Genomic DNA, 17,386 nt, shown 5'->3' on the forward strand with positions numbered 1-17,386 from the left:
GCCAATCCTTATTCTACCCTGCCTTGTTTGTTTCTTCCTGAGAAAACCACAGTTAAGGCTCTGGCCCATGCTTTCCCCCTTTGCTCCTCTGGCTCCTCACAGACCCTGGTCCTTCCCCGGGTGGCCCTGTGTGGTGTGGGATTGCCACCGCTTCTTGGGCATCTGCCCTTTCAGTGGCTGCCATCTCTGGATCTGTTGGCCCAAGGGTCCTCAAACTTTTTAAACAGAGGGCCAGTTCACTGTCCCTCAGACCGCTGGAGGGCCAGTTGGAGAGTGCCCCGCACATTCCACACCACACATGCGCACTGTGGTCCCTGGATGAGTTGGCTGCTAAGCAGGACAGGCAACGGTGGCAAAAACACTCCGCACGGATAAATGTTCTTGGTGCATAAATGTCCTTGGCGGGCCGCTTGTGGCCTGCGGGCTATAGTTTGAGGATGCCTGTCAGGCCTCTCCATGCTTGAATAGAAACAAAATCCCAAGTCTGTTTTAAAATATTTGAAAATTATATTTAAAAGTATTAAAATTCATTTCTTGGAACAGTCAAGCCAAATGTATTAAGTTAAAGTTAGAACTTGAAGTCGGGAAAGAAAGGGATGTCTGTTTCATAACCAACTAATATCAGTCTTTTCAGTCAGTCTCTTGATTTTTGAGAGGGTTGGAAAAGAAGGAGCTAAAGGGAGTAGAGAAATTGAAGGAAAAGAAAGATTTGAAAAGAAAGAGCAGAAGGATTCCTTTAGGCATTTTAAGTGGAATTACAGCTTTCTTGACCCTAATAATAAAACTAAAGCTGTACCCATCCTTTTCTAATTCCTAAAAGGTTAAGGATAATTCTTACATTCCAACTAAGTTCAATGTTACACTTACATGCATAAAAAAGAAAATAAGTGGTATTGAATGAAGAGGCAAGGAATCAATTTATTATCTACCTTTGTTCCTCTTTTGGAGGGTGAAGATGATACAACAGGTCTCACTTAACTTTCACCATTCAGATTTTACAACCCAAGAGGCTGCGGCATGGGCAAAATATAGAGGATTCCCAGAATTACGGTGCCACCTTTTCTTTTTGCCTGCATCTTGACATCTTTTGTTTCTAAAAATTTCTCTGTAGAAAAACCAATTAGTACACAGGTTAGATTTGTCAGCAGTTATTTGGAGAGGAGAAACTCCTGACTTTTTTAAATACTTTCTTTAGAATAATGGTGAAATATTAAATATTGTGCAGAGTAGAGAGAAAAAAATGGTTCAAAGTAAATATAGGAAGAAATAATTGAAGGTATACAGCAGTGAGTGAAGGAAATAAATTGTGCTATAATGTTTTGTTAAAAATATTCAAAACTGACTTGTGCTGTTTCCTCAAAAACATACTTTTATGCAGATTAAAATTTGCAAATGATACTGTAGAAAATTTATCTGCGGAGCTATTTTTATAACATCCTAACTTAGAATGGCAATCTGTTTTTATTTAAAGATTTTATTTGTATTTTATGGAGATTTTGAATATCACACATTTATTTAATACTTACAAATTTCACATTATCTCTAAGTATGAAGGATGAACTAAAACATATAAAAAATAAAAGTTGCATAAAGAAAATAAGATAAAGCAGATGGTTGCAAACTAATGATTCTTTGGATTAGAATATACCAGAAGAAAAGCAAATGTTTTAATCATAGACTGAAAATTGAGAAACTTAAATGAAGCAAGAAACTTTGAAATGACAGAAAAATGTGACTAGAAGACAAAATTTTACAAAGTAACTTAATTATTATAGGGAGGAAAAGGTTCTGTTTAGTGTACGAAGAATCACTTGGGAAGCTTATTAAATATTGAACTGTGGACCCTCTCCCTATGTGATTATGATGCTGGTGTTTATAGACCACACCTTGGAAATATACCACACCTTTGAAAAATAGTGATATCGAGGCTCATATTACATGCACAGTAAAGTGCTGATTTCTTTCTTTATTGCTCTTTTCAGTGAACTTAGTACTTAGTACTAAATATAAGACCAGTTTGGAGTACCTCTGTGTTGGGTAAAGGGGGAAATCAATGAAGAACTGAGGAGCTTGTCAGGGGTTGCAAACGGCTACTTTGGGGTTTGAAATCAGTCTGTGGGTGCATTTTGTTTGTGTAGCTCTAATGGTCTCCTCTCCTCCCTGCTGCATTCCATTGGCCACAGTCTCTACTGCTTCCTGTTGGCCTGCACTGTATCCATGGCTGCTTGCATTTGCCTTGCCTGCCTAGTTGTTAATGGCATTAGATTGTGACTGCCCTTACTGGACCTTAGCAGCAGACATCTTGGCCAAGAAGTGATGGCCCAGTTAAAAAAAAAAAAAATCCCTAACCTTAGCAAATAACTTAACCTAAGTTAGTTCCTTAACAAATACTGGTCTTATAATCATTCTTATATTTTGTCAATTCCCTAACTTCCAAAGGAAGTCTTACATTTTTTACATTAGTGAATAGGCCAAAGTACTCCACAATATTGTGCAATCTGAAAGTAATTTATTTTTATTTTAGCAGTATGTTTTATGGCTTGGGGCTATGGATGTACTTTTCTAGTTATGTTTTATTTTGGTTAGTTGTGAAAACTAATCTTTAGTCTCTTTGTATTGGCGATAGGATACGATGGAAACAGCCCATAAACTGATCATAGAAAAGGTAGATCGATACATAGAGTTTTAAGTTCCGGTCCTTGAAGGGATTTTGAGAAATGAGATGCAAAACCAGACACTAAGCTAAATATTTGCACTTTAAAATAATATGCATGTACTGGTTTATTACAAAGGATATTTTAAAAGATTCAAGTAAACTGCCAGATGAAGAGATATATAGGGCAAGGTCTGGAAAAGTCCTGAGTGTAGGAGCTTCTGTTCTCAAGGAGTTGGTGTGTACAACCCTCCCGGCATGTGGATGAGTTCTTGTTCACCTTCCTGTCCTCATCCATGTGTTCACATCTCCAGAAGCTCTCTGAACCTTGTCCTTTTGGATTTTTATGGAGGCTTTGTTACATAAACATGATTGACAATGGGGTAGACATGTGACTGGAAAAAAAAACATCATCTAAACCCCGCAAGCCCTGTCTGTTCAGATTCTTCATGGCTTTTCTAGTATATATGCTTTTAACTCTCCCAACAAATTTATCATTTAAGCTACTCTACTATTCCTGTTTTACAGGTAAGGAAACTGATGTTCAGAAATGTTAAGTAATTTGTCCACATTGCCTTTATAAAGGCAGAATTTGTTTTTTAAGAAACACATTTGTAAAGGTAACCCTAGACAAATAGTATGGTATTTGATCTTGTAAGAAAATGCCTGCTATTTAAAATGTGGCTTTTCTTTAAGTTGCCGTACTACATAAATTGCCACAAGATGGACATACCACACAAGCGGCATGGCTCGCAAAGGCATTTTGGTGGTGACAAGCACATGCCTAAACATACCCTGCCCTCTCTGCTACTATTGGACTTGGCCACTGAGCTCCCCCAGACTCCTCCCTCTAGCAGGTACAGGACCACACTGTTCCTGTGATGCCAGAGGCCAGCCTAACACCATATTAAATAAGATGGGCTCCCTGGTGCCTGCAGCCTCCTCCTTTCTTACTTCTTTAGCTTGCAGATATCTGACCTTTCTTTCACTCAAGTTACTGGTGAAATCCCATCGCCTCTGTGTATCTGACCTGGTTGGAAGAGAACAAACAGATTCCCCTTGTTCTACCCCTACTGTGGGGAGCTTTCACTTCTTATAATTTGCTTCCTGTGCAAAAGTGATTTCTGCCCTGTGTGTAGTGCAAATAGTTAGGTGATGAATGCCTCCATGGATGGGGACAAGGGCTTGTAACTGTTGTGGTTATTATTATTTTGTTTTTACACTGCCAACATTTATTTCTATCACTGTCTCCAGCCTCTCAAATGAGGGTACTTTATTAGCTGTCATCCTTATTCTAAGTACTGCTTCAGAATGTTATCTTACATGGTATCAGTGATACTCATGTTATTCCCTTTGCTTGTCCATCGAGGTCACTTGGTCACATTCCTATTTCAAAACCCAAAGTAAATGATACCTCCCCGAGTGTGACTTTTTGTATCATTCTTCTATTACATTGAATTTCTGTATTGCAACGCAGGTGTTACAGAACTCTTTTGCCTGTTGTCTTTAAGGAATAGAGCAGTCCTGGGACCCAGCAGTTCACATGGAGGGCTCTCATTCATTGTTGATTATAGTCCAGTACATACTACATGTGCAGCTCCATGTTCCTACCGTTAGTTTACCAAGGTTCTCTTCCTTTGGCTGAGAGTTGGGTGAGAGGGTATTTTCCCTCCTCACCCTTCCTGAGCCTCTCTACTCTTCATCAAGGGAGGCTGTGAACTAGAATTTAGATTGCTGAGAAGAGACTCAGTAACTGAGCAGTGCTAATCCAAGAGGGTTATAATGTCTGCCCTGGAATTGATCCTCTCATAGGATGTACAATTTTGAAAGTAAGAGATTCTTGTACTAAAAGGAAAACATTAATCTTCTGGAGTTTGAAACCATTTTTCTCAGCTCTTCCTGCATTCCAAGAACATGAGAAAGGAAACTGAGCATTTGTAGTATATAATAGGATCATGACAGGGTCATAGCAAGATGGCTAGGGATGTAAATTTGTGCAAGGAATCAAGAATTATTTTTCTAGTGGTTACCTTCAGATTCTCTCTCTTTGGGGGCTATACATTTTGCTTCAGTTTCAGGGTCTAGTAAGCTTAAGATGGTAATGATAGTGGATTTCTATTTAAAATAGTAATATTACCTAACTATAAGGTTGTTGGGAGGGTTATATTAGTTAACATATATAAAACACTTTAAGCCGGGCGCGGTGGCTCACGCCTGTAATCCTAGCACTTTGGGAGGCTGAGGCGGGCGGATCGCTCAAGGTCAGGAGTTCGAAACCAGCCTGAGCGAGACCCCGTCTCTACCAAAAATAGAAAGAAATTAATTGACCAACTAAAATATATATATATACAAAACATTAGCCGGGCATGGTGGCGCATGCCTGTAGTCCCAGCTACTCGGGAGGCTGAGGCAGTAGGATCGCTGAGCCCAGGAGATTGAGGTTGCTGTGAGCCAGGCTGACGCCACGGCACTCACTCTAGCCTGGGCAACAAAGTGAGACTCTGTCTCAAAAAAAAAAAAAAAAAAAAAAAAAAAAACACTTTAGAACAAGGCCTGGTGCATAAAACATGTCCAATACCCATATTATTGCTATTGCTGTTTAATAATGAAAAAAACATTTGTTTAAAAAATAACTTAAGAAATCAAGAAAATTTCACATGAAGGATTTTATTTATCATGGATGTGCCTATTCATGGACCCACAAAGATAGCTGAGAAATCTCCATGGCAGGAATTGCCTTGGGAAGGGAAGCATCACCTCTTGGTCTTGAATGGAAGTAAATTATTCCTGTCATCATTGTGTCAAAACATCTTTATGTGATGATAATTTTGGACACACTAAAACAAAAAGTCTACTGAATATTGAGGTAGAGTTATTACTAAAGAGCACTTCTTTTAAGTCTTATAAGTCTAAAGGTTTAGAGTTAATGTTCCTGTAGAACTAAAGGTTTATAATAGCTAAAAAGGTTTAATCTAAAAAAAGTTTAGATTAATCCATAAAATTAATCTGATTTGAAGTTGACAAATGAAATACCTGTTTTAATCTTTTCATATTTGTACTAATCAAACTGAATGAATTAAGGTAAGCTTTTTGAGAATTATTGAGCAAAATTCTTGGTGTACCCAATTTTGCACCAATAGAACTTAATGTTACTATTACTCAAATTGTTTTGCATATGAGTAGAAACAAAGTATAGCATTATATATAAGAAGTGCTTAAATGCAGTTATATAACTTTCCTATTTTTCTTTCATGATTTCACTAAGGAGTAAAGATTCTAGAAAGCTTCCCCACTCCCACTTATCTTGGAGCACTGCTGCGGAGTTCGAACGTTCTCAGCTTTGCTGATGTAAATAAAGTGTGTCATGCCTGCAACTTAAACTATTTCAGGCTTATTATCTGGCCAGTTCTTATTTAGTGGTTATGCAGGAGAGAACTGATTTAACAGAAATCATGTGATAGTCAGGAACAAATTTAATGAAAATTGAGCACGTTACCCAGAGTGCTAATATGGAATTTTCTTTGGACACTATTATTGCCTTCCTCAGAAAGCAATATTGTTATTGTGTTGGTGGTTAACACAGGAATAACTGGTGACATTTTGTCAGCATAATAGCACTGTGGCAAGATTCAAGAGACTCTGTTGCCAGGCTAGCTCTCTGGATTTAATCTGGTCTCTTAATAGCTCTGTGCCTTAGTTTATATGTCTGTAATAAATGAAGAGTTTGAGGTAAAGGATCTTGAAGGCCTTTTGCAGCTCTGGGATCCTAATTTTTTGTCCTTTGAACTCTAATGTTCTTTGAAATATGGCAGGCTTTCTGGAGTGCTGATCTAATTAGGGTTTGATATTAAACGGGCCAGGAAATTCTGAGGCATGGGGGAGGTCACACAGCTGCTATGCTCAATGGCGCTGTTTAGCTACACTCTTGGTATCATTGTCCTGTTGGATCAAGCTTCAAGATGCTTTTGAAACACAAGTCTAAAAATTATAGTGCTCTGTCCTTCTGTTTCCTAAGCTCTACTATGGCGGCACTATGGCTAGGTTGGCAATATATTAGTACGCCTTTCTTTTCTTTGACACTGCTGTATGAAAGGAAAATGAGTTTCCCTTAACTGTAATTATCTAAACACCATTTGTCACGTGATTGAGCTAAACAAATTAGGAAGAAATAAGACGATATATTCTAAAGAGTGTGGAAATCTAGTTATAGTATCTCTTTCAATGAAACCCAGCCGAAACCTGTCTCCGTGATAATATGACCATTTCTTGGTATCAAATGCAACCAAAAGATGACACTGGGCTTTTCAGGATCACATGATAAACCTAAGTGATAAGGAAATGAAAGATTTTTTATGACAGAGTTTGAGACACATCTTAACACTTCTAGAAAGAGCATAATGTTTTTGTGCTACTCAGTTAAGTGGGATAAGAAATACTTGTGACCCGGTATTTGAATTTAATAGGAATAGAGAATTAAATATTTCTGACACTGAGGGAAGATAACAGCTTAGTAGGTTGTTTCTTTAACAGTGAATGTATGTTGGGGATGGTAAATTCCAAGGGCCAAATTGTCTGAGCAGGCTGTAGGCAGCAGGCCAGAGTTCATTGTGACTGTCACTTGGTTCTGTCTTATTGCCAGCAGCTGTCTTCGATTTACTTCCTTAGTTTTGATAGCCACAACATTTATTATCTGTTCAAACACCGGCAGATTAAATAGCATAGGAGAATTACTTAACAAAGCAGTCACACATGAGCTATCTGTTCGTATTTTGTTTTAAGAAAGGGGGCCTACCGCTGGGTTTGGGTGCGCAACGATTCATTGCATGATAGTGCCCCTTGGGAGATCTTTCAATGGCCCTTGAAGCCATTTCTAATTCCAGCTCATTCCTTTCAGATTTGTACACTGCAAGGGTAGCCTTTGTTAGATTTCGTTTTGAGAGAAGTCAAAGGGGAAAACTCACCTCTCCTCCATTCAGTTTTCTAGTCTGATTTACACTAAGTTATGGTTATTGCCTTAAAGACACTGAACTATTAATATTTTCAAAGCATGCAAATACTTTTCTTTATATTATAAACATGGAAACTACATAAACACTGAGAGATAATTTTGTTGAGAGGTAGCAGGGAAAATTAGGGGTTCTTGTGCTTTCATGCACATCTCAAGAACTTGTGAAAGTTCACTGGCCCCATATCTCCAGGGATGGGCCTCTCTAAGGGTGCTCTCAGGCTGGGGCTAACTCCCAAACCAGCAGGTTAGGAATGTTCTACCTTACTTAACTTCTTGAAATCTGTTTCTTCACCTCCAAATTGTTAGCAGTGATTTCCACCTAGTGGGCTTTACTAAGATGATGCACTTGGGAACTCAGCATGATGCAACTTTTATTGAAATGTATTGTTTTGCCCATAATCTGACTTGAAAACAAGTTTTTTATGTTTATTAAAACTTCTATGCAGTGAATTAGAGACTTGCTCATTTTGATAGGGTTCTCAAAAACAATATTTCTCTGCTTTCTTCTTTGGATGTGTTTTTCAGGTTTTCCCATTCTCTTTCTTGTCTTTTGATATGACTCACTGGGATGAAATCTGATATTTTGTTTTCATTTATTATTTATTAATGGGCTTCTTAGATTTTTCCTATGAATTATTAAACAATACAAAGAGTGAAACAAATGTCAGGTTTAGTAATCAAGTGACACATTTCTGATTTAGCTTGGTAAACTGAATTTGGAAGATACTAGGTAAATTAAATACCTAATGGATATTTTGTATTGAAATTTGATAAGTAGAGAATAACTTAATAAAAGCTAAAACTTAATTTCTTTTCTGCAATTCTTTTTCTTTATTTTTTAACTGTTTGAAAACAAAATATAATAAACTTAAGAATAAAGTTTGGAATAAAGGCACAGCTGGATACTGCTAATATACTTATTTCCTTTTTATTTGTGTGTCGTCAATATTTTTATTATAGAATGATTAAAAATTTGGATATAGGGTTATATCTTATTAAATAAATATCCTCTGTACTGTTTTTATTTTTATTTTGGATTTGACATGTGCAGGGAAGGTTTTTTGAAAGTTCAGTTAAAAAGGTTTCTTCGTTTTCTTCTCTGTTTTGTAGAACTGTTGGGTCATATTCTACTCTCGTGTAACTTTTAGAACAGTAGCAACAAAAACTTTATCTTAACTATAAAAATTGAGTATGTTTCCTGCTTTAAATCAACCCACATGTAGGCGTATTTTCTCACGTTGTTAATGGGATAGAGAAATACAAAATACAGATACTACCTAAACCTCTTAATTTCATCCTTCCCAGGAGACTTTTTAAAAAACAGGGAATTGGATATATTTGAGTTTTGTCCTTTTGCTCACTCAGGATTATCCTACTGGTCATCAAAATGCCTTGAGGCCAACAGCTAGATGAAATGAGGGTGAGAAGCAGACCTTTGTAACATGAAAGCCTGAGATTAGGCAGGAAGAAGCTGTGCAGCTCCCCTGGGCCTGCAAACCCGCTTTGTGTCACATGGACTGATGATCGTAGGGGCAGAGTGAATGTTCAAAAAGCTTATGTAGGAAACTTTAAAATGTGAACTTTCTTTGAGATCATTCACATCTTTTGGATCTTATGAATCATTGAGATAACCCCCTTTATGTTCTTCCCCACAAGATTGGGCAGTATAAAGGGCCTTTGAGTTCATCAGTGCAGCCTTTCCTCCTTAAAGGAGCCCCTTCTCTGGTATGCAGGTTAAGGGGCTTACTCTAAGCATTGAGAACAAGTCAGGCTTTATACAAAGAGGTTGAACACCTGGATGATAACATTTTTAGATAAACAGCTAAGTACATAAACTTAAAGCAGAGAGACTAATTTGTCTTGTAAGCCACTGTGAAGGTGTTGTGCAAGTTGTTTCATAACCTGCTTTTAATGTATTATGATGTTTTTGATGACAGTATAGTATTTTTAGTAGCTCTGCAGTATTCTGTTTTATAAATGTGCTCTGATTTATTGCACCAAAGCCCTATTTATTGATTGATTTGATGTTTCCAGTGTCAACCTGTTATTTTCTACCCCTAGTATTTTTTCCCCAGCTATGCAAACATTTAATGACTATCTCTGTACATACATCTTTTAATACTAGTTAACTGGTTTATACTACTTAACTCTTTCATAAAAGTATTTATGTAGTGAAAAATGAGTGCTGTGCATTCATGTTAAAAAATTTTCAAATAGCACAGTGATATATAAAATGAGAAGTAAAAGCTTCCTTCCCTTTCTCCATTTCCTCCCTAGAGATAACCACTTGTAAACATTTTCTTGTTTATCTGTACTGATGTTTTTGTTTTTAATACACGAGAAGGCAGATATTAGAATTTCAGTAAATAGACAATAGGGCGCAGAAATGGGCCTGGGAATGTAGCTATATGCCTAATGGGGAAGGCTTGCTAGAGCAAATGGCTGCTGGCATATGTGTATTTCAAGGACGGGACAAAAATATGTTATAATGTGTTTTCCTGCATCAGAAAGAGACAGCCGTCTACTGTGGAGGCACAGAAATAAGTCAGGAGAGAATCAGCACTGAGAAGTGAGCAAGCCTAACCTACTGCAGTTAGGGAATGAGGTAGTTCCCCAAAATGAGACATTTCCCTTGTTAGGAATTGAGAATTTGGTAATGAGTTTGGAGCTGATCAGCACATGAATATGAGCTTAATGGAATCATTTATAATTGCCTACAGAGGAGCAGAGTTTCTGAAGGGAACCTGGTGAGACCATTACAGTATGTAGTTTAACCCAGATATGATGAGGTTTTTTTAATAAGGGAAGAGTCAGGGTAAATAGGAAGGCTCATCTGTAAGAAATAAAGTACAGGAAGAGGCAATGGTTGGGGAGGTGGGGTGGGTTTATACCAGATGGGGCAAGACTTGGCCGCATGAATCTGGAACCTTTTCTAAGAGTAGCTTCCTTTAAGAGTTCGAGAGAAAAACCGGATTGCAGGGGATTTGAGAGGAACTTGGAGAACAGGATTGTGAACCAAGGTGGAGCTTTCTTTGAGTTTGAATATGATTAAAGGCATAAAAAATAGGGAAAAGTTTTCCTGTCCATGAGGGGAATTTGCAGGCGAGTTTCTTAATATTTTTCTTTAAAAGTATTAATATAACGAAGCTCCTAGCTCTGATGGACCTGTTTTAGCCCCTCGTTGTTCCTTGTAGATGGAGCAATAGCTTTCCCTTCTCCAGCTCACCTATGCCAATTTCCCAGAGCCGTAGTGGCCTGGGGTGAGATACTGGTGGTGCCCCACCCCAGCTGCTGTCATCCATTCCTTGCCCCAACCAGCGGCATTTAGACTTGAGTGAGTGGCTGACCCATGGTGAGTCTGTACTGAGCATGGGCTCCTGCATAGCTCCCTGAGCCATAGTTCATATCTGCTGGGAACTCTCTGCTCAGCCTCAGGCCTGGGAACATGCCTAAGACCTGTTTCAGAATTTAAATTCTGCTTTGGTTCCCACTGTGGAATACTATTGTGACAATCTGCCTTACTCCCCATTGGCCTCTGAGCCACTGGTCTCTGAGCCACTGGCCCTGGCACATTCTGTCTTATTTCTGCCCTTAGGGACTGAAGCCCCAACCTCACCTCTGTGCCTGGGCAGAGCTACCTTGGCTTCCAGCTTCGGCTTATAGTTGTTGCTCTGTGACTTGGTGGCACAGACGCTTGGGCTTTAGAGTCAATTAGTGCTGGGTTCACACACCAGCTTTGCCACTTAGTATTTCTGTGGGTTTGGGCAAATTATTTAACCTCTTGGCATCTGTGTCCTCATTTTCTTTTTCAAGACAGGGTTTCGCTCTGTCACCCTAGCTGGAGTGCAGTGGTGTGATCATAGCTCACTGCAATCCCCAAACTCCTAGCCTGTGAAGAGATCTTCCCACCTCAGCCTCCCGAGCAGCTGGGACTTCAGGTGCATGCCACCACACCTGGCTAATTTTTAAAAATTTTTTTTGTAGAGATAGGGTCTTACTGTATTGCCCAAGTTGGTCTCTAACTCCTAGGCTCAAGTGATCCTTTTGCGTTGGCCTTCTAAAGTGCTGGGATTATAGGCGTGATAATAATCACGCTGTGCCTGGCCATTGCCCTCATTTTCTATTTTTATAGTATGAATTTTCTGTCTGCATGTCTATTATCATTAGAAGATGGCTGCTTCAATAGACATTAAGGAATTGATTTGAAACACAAGCCTCAAGGTGTATATGAGATCCTCTCAGGTAGACCCTGGAAGAAGTTACAGTCATGTGGGAGAGGTGTGCCCTTTATATTAAGACATCATGGGCAAACACTGATTTCTACGATGAATCCCAAATTAAAAGTGTCAGGGGCAGATACTATAGACAGAGCTGCTGATTCTCCATCAGGTGCTGCTCAGCCGGGGCCCTCCATGTCTTAAGGTTCCAGGGTCAGTTGCTATGGAGTTACTCATTTAAGGATGGATAATGAGTTTCCTAAACAATTCTAGGAGTGCCTCCTAGGCTAAAAAATGGGGAAAATAAGGTTTACCTTGTGGAGTTATTACAAGGATGAATGACATAATTTCGGCCTGACACATAGTGGATGCTCGGTGAATAGTAGTGGCCATCGTTCTTTTTGCTGTGCTCTGCCTACTTGTTAGGGCCCTGTGCTAATTCTTGCATCCACGGGGCCTGCGCCAGCACTAGAGATTGGTATGGCCCTCGGGGTCTTAGCTGCCCTCCTGGCTGGATCCCACAGTCATCTGCTTCCTCTCTGTCCTCCTCCATCCTCACTTCTCTGTAACCTTCTTTCCTGGGTGGCCACCTGTCAGGCCTCAGTCTTCCTTCTCTAGCTGGAAAAGGGAAAAGGCCATACCTGGCCAGTGAGTACCAACAGTTTGTGTCTTGGAGTTGGGAGAGTGAGCTGAAGCCAAGTGACAATTTAGAGAGGTGGAAGATTTGAATGCAATTTTTTATCAGTTTAAAACGACTAGTTTTAAGTATTACCAATGTTTTGTGACAGTCCTCTGAGGATTTAATGTAGATTCTATTTTGTTAATTGTTCATACTATCTGATAAACCAGTTAATTGATTCACAAATAACATTATTCAAAAACATTAATTCATGCTTTTTTGAATTGTTCCTGTTATGATAGGTGCAGAAAATATTCAGAAATAAGTATTAATTATAATACCACTAGCATCTATCTAGCATTTTCTTATGCCAGGTATTCTTTTAGGCACCTGATACATGTTCACTCATTCTATCCTCAATACCCTATGAAGTAGGTACTGATATCCTCCTTTTTATAGGTAGAGGAAAAGGGAGGCCCAGAGAGCTTAAGTAACTTTCTCCCAGTCACACAGCTATTAAATAGCAGAGCTGGGCTGTGAACACAGGCCTCTGGCTCTAGCACCTGTGCTCTCTGAGTCCTGGCTACTTCATGGTCCCACGGTGTGGGCATCACCTAGCCCCTGGTTGGACATGGAGAATCTCAGGCCCCACCCCAGGACTGAGGAATCAGAATGTGCAGTTTAATAATATTCCCAGAAGATTGGAATGCATAGTGCTGTAAACTGTCCAGCTTACTGTTCCCTTAGCCACTATGAGAACTTCATAGTGTTGTGAGGGAAGTAAGTGAGCATGTAGACAGTTGTGACCCACATAGTGCATTTGTGGGCCATAGGTGCCCTTCTGACACTTAGGTATAACAGACTAAATACCAGTTGAGTGCTTCCAACATCACAGATTCCTTCCCAAATATCCTCATGTCACACGCTTTGTCTCTTGTTCGCTGCATGTGTGTTTAGGTGCGTGCACATGTGTGCATGAACATATACATGCACACACACACAAGAGTCACATTTGGCCTTGGTGAGGTTTAGTAAATTTAGAGACAACAGGGGGCTGGATCTTAGGGCAAGATCATAGCTCATGCTCACGGCTTTTTGAAATCTTGCCCTCTCTTCTTTTTAGGTTGGGGTCCTCCCCAGCCTGTGCCTCTGGGAAGCCCTGCCAGTGGCTCCCTGGCTCGCCTCCTGGTGGTGAGGCTGTTCCTCACCCTTCCCCCTCATTCCAGTAAATAAACGTCTTTCTCTTTACATAAGTAATTATAATCCAAAGGTAATCACATAATAGACATAGAAGGAGCAGCCAACCAGCCTCAGGGGAGTTGGCCAACTTAAAGGACAAGAAGGGGGGAGGTTTTGCCAGGCAGAAAAGGGTATGTGGGGAAAGGTAAACTGCAGGTCTGAAGGAGCATTGAATGGTGGTTCCCAGAGAGAAGTTGGGTGGAGCCCAAGAGGGCAGGTGAGGCTACCTTGTAAATGGCCTTATTTACCATAATAATAGTTAGAGACTTTTTACCTTGCTGTGATCACAGATCACTGTGCTAAGTGCTCTCTACCTGCAAACAGACCCTTTGAGATATGGACAGGCATCCTGTTCCTCATTTTGCAGATGAAGAAAGTGACTGAGAGGTTTCATAGCTTCCCCAAAGCCACACAGCTAGTAGTAGTGCCTGAATCTGAGACCACTGTGCTTCCTGTTACAGGACCAGTGAGCTGTTTAGCAACTACTTTGAAAGTCATCAGAAATATACTGTTACTGTGCAAAAATCGCAGTTAACAGCAGTACAGAGTAGGGTTTTTGTTTTTGTTGCTGTTATTGTTTTATTCTGAGTTGCCTATTTCAGGAGACTGGTTTTTCAACAGTCCAGTGGTGGAGCACAGTGGCTGTTGGATATGTTGCTACCCAACCAGGTTCATTTGCTCTCTGCCCAAGAGGAAGCCAATACACTGAGACAGCAGGATTTGCAGTAGAGTTTATTCCGCATAGCACTAAGTGGAAAGATGGAAGAAATTTCTCAAATCCACCTCCCCAAGAATTTGGGAGACAGGGTTTTTAAAGACAGTTTGTCATATAGGCAACTGAGCCTTCTAATTGACTATGTTTGGAATGGAACCATAGGGTTGTAGAAATTGTCATCTTTGCTGACCAGATTCTTGGGTGGGGGGTCACAGGACCAGTTGAGTCAGTTCCTCAGTTAGGGTCCCTGGTCTGGGTGGCTCAGTCGTTCCACTGGAATGCAGGACCTGGAGGATATCTCAGAAGCTACCCTTAGGTTTCAGAAAGGTGATGTGTTATCTATGGAGAAAGCTAAGAATCTTTATGACCACCAGCTATGTGGCTCCAGAGTGGCAATTATAGAGAAGCAAACAGGGGAGTGGCTAATTAGTATTATTATTTTTAGCTAGGCTGGTGCCTTATTTTTAGCTAAGCCCTTACAGTTCTCACCTTGTACCCCTTTATCAATGTGTAAAGGTGGTTTCAGGTACATACATCCAGTCTTTGTACATGGGTTTCTAGGATTCACATACGCACTAGCGTAATCTGACTTCGATAGACTTTCCTTTGCCTAGGTATTTTTTTGGCTTCTTGAAATCAGGACTGGTAAGAAGAAAATGCATCATTCACAGAGCTAGGAAAGAAGTTTATTCGGCTTACTCTCAGTCTTTCACTGACACAGTGGTTACTTTGCTGTTTTGGTGGATGGTGTGATACTCTCTCAGTTTAAGTGAAAAATTTCTTCTACCAACAGGTAGATTACGAATAAGGATATTTTATTCACCTTGAAATTCCTAGGAACTGTTTTTCTGGACCCATCGGACTTCATAAAGATTTTCTGTTTTCTTTAGTTCTTACACCAACAGCAAAGCAGCATGGTGGTGGTTTTGCAGTTAGTGATGTTACCACCCCCAGCATTTGGTCTTCTCTCCTCTGCATCAGTCAACTTTCCTTTTAATATTCTGCATAACTTAACTTTCCTTCTAATATTTTGTTCTGTGAACTGCTCCAGGGATGACCTATAAGCCCTCTTCCTCCACTGACAGCAGCAAGGCATGCTAGCATTTTCTCTTGGGACTGAGAAATGCATGTAATTCAGGAAGTATGTGGCAACCTTATAAGTGGTAGGAAAGTTAGAGGATGTAAACTTGGGTGATTCACTTAACTTAAGTAGCCCTCAGTTTCCTCATTTATAAATCGGGAGGTAGGTCTGGAGCCTTCAGATGAGACCTTTTAAGGGTCTGTTGAATGAGTTCCAAAGTTCATGTTCTTAGGGAATTTCATCACTACTTTTTGGCTGTCTTTATGTTTAATAGGTCTTAACGACTGTAAATGTAACAATATTATCCATTTTTCCCATTTAAAACTTATTAATAGCTTTAATGAATTGTGAATGACAGTTTAATTAGATCATCCATGTATAATTAGGGCAACCTTTTTTTTTCCCTAAGAGGATCTATTTTTCATTCCTGAGTATGTAGCTTACCTCTAACCTAGGTAATTAAGCATTTTAAGGCATTTTCTAAAGTAAGAAGGCTTTTTTCTATCTTATAAACATTTTACACTTTCTTGAAAAGCTACATGCATCAAATATGGAGGGCAGCTTTGGCCTAGGTTTTGCTTATAATCACAACCCAGACAAACATGACCTCAGACAGTAAATTTAGTTTAATGGTAACAAAGCAGTGTGGAATTTAAGAAAAATCTGTTTTCTGTTTACTACTTATTTTCTTGCTTTTTGAGTACAGCAACTTTACAGCCACTTCATATCTGTTTCGAGTGCTAAGTTTTCAAAGCTGGCAAGTAGATATTTAATAAAGTGTTCTTATCTCTTTTGTGAAGGTGCCACAGTAAACATGTAAAAGAAAATCAGCCTTATCTGATGAATGGTACCCAATAAATAGCCCAAGAACCATTTTGTGTTTGGCCTTGTGATGTGTTTTTGTAGTTACATTTGAGTATGGGTGTGCCTGATATTCTCGGAATTTACAATACTTCAAACAAATAAGGAAGTCCCACTGTGAAGACAGACTCAGAAGGAACTGGAAAGCTGACAGACCTTTGTCCTTCCCCACCTGCCTTGCTGCATTCTCCTCTGGGGTGGGCCAAGACCCTTGGCATTCATGGATAGAACTTGTACAGAGTGGCTCTCCCTTTTTTCCTTTGCCATCTTTTGATTTATATCCTTTCAGGAAGTAGGTGCTTAATTACTTGAATTATTCAGGTGTTCTTGTCACTCCAATTACAAACAGGTGATTATGGAATCACAAATGCTTGCAATGTGTCATCTTAATGTTCATTGATTATTTGGCTGTGCTTCACATAGTTAATTCCACACTGGGCAAGCTAAATTGTTGTCAAAATAGCAGGCCAGATTTCTCTTTGCATAACAATGAGTGACTAGTTTGGAGCAATGCCTCAGAGGAGAGAAGGTGGTTATGTGAGCTCCATTTGCTCCCAAATGTCTTCCCCACTGGCCTGAAGAGAGAGACTTCAGAGTATGGGTTGCTGAATGGTAAGTTTGATAAGGGAGGGAACAGGAATGGTTCGGTGTCTGGTCTAAAGTTGGTAGCTGGGGTGAGGTAGTTTGATGGTGTGTGAATGACTGGGTGCCTTGGAAGAATGGATTAAGTGAGAACTGCATCTTATATACACAGCTTCATAAAATAGCCTCTCTGTTGGTGATGTATGTCTTTTAAATGATGGAGCCAGATGACCTAGTATGGCTGAAGATTTGTGAGCCCTATAAGAATAATTCTAAAATACTGTTTTTAGGGGTTTTGATTATAAAAACAGTTTACTTTCAAGTGTACCAAATTTAGAAAATACAGAAAAGATTAAAGAAAAAGTTAGTATTACCACTAGCCAGATATTATATTGTTAATATTATATGTAT

The 17,386-nt window shown here is 39.5% G+C and overlaps 1 protein-coding gene across 2 annotated transcripts in view; it reads left to right on the top strand.

The window, feature by feature from the left end:
* The window catches only part of GNAQ (G protein subunit alpha q), a 283,732-nt gene that overhangs the window by 68,339 nt on the left and 198,007 nt on the right, over positions 1 to 17,386 (top strand). The window contains exon 1 of one of the 2 annotated variants that reach the window (XM_076008609.1): positions 5,209 to 17,005. The exons of the other annotated variant lie outside the window; for it this stretch is intronic. The gene's annotated coding sequence lies outside the window, so the exon portion shown is untranslated. Of the gene's footprint in view, positions 1 to 5,208; positions 17,006 to 17,386 lie in introns of those variants that run through there. 2 annotated transcript variants of the gene reach the window in all.

Source organism: Microcebus murinus, chromosome 12, assembly GCF_040939455.1.
Source record: "Microcebus murinus isolate Inina chromosome 12, M.murinus_Inina_mat1.0, whole genome shotgun sequence".
NCBI lineage: Eukaryota > Metazoa > Chordata > Mammalia > Primates > Cheirogaleidae > Microcebus > Microcebus murinus.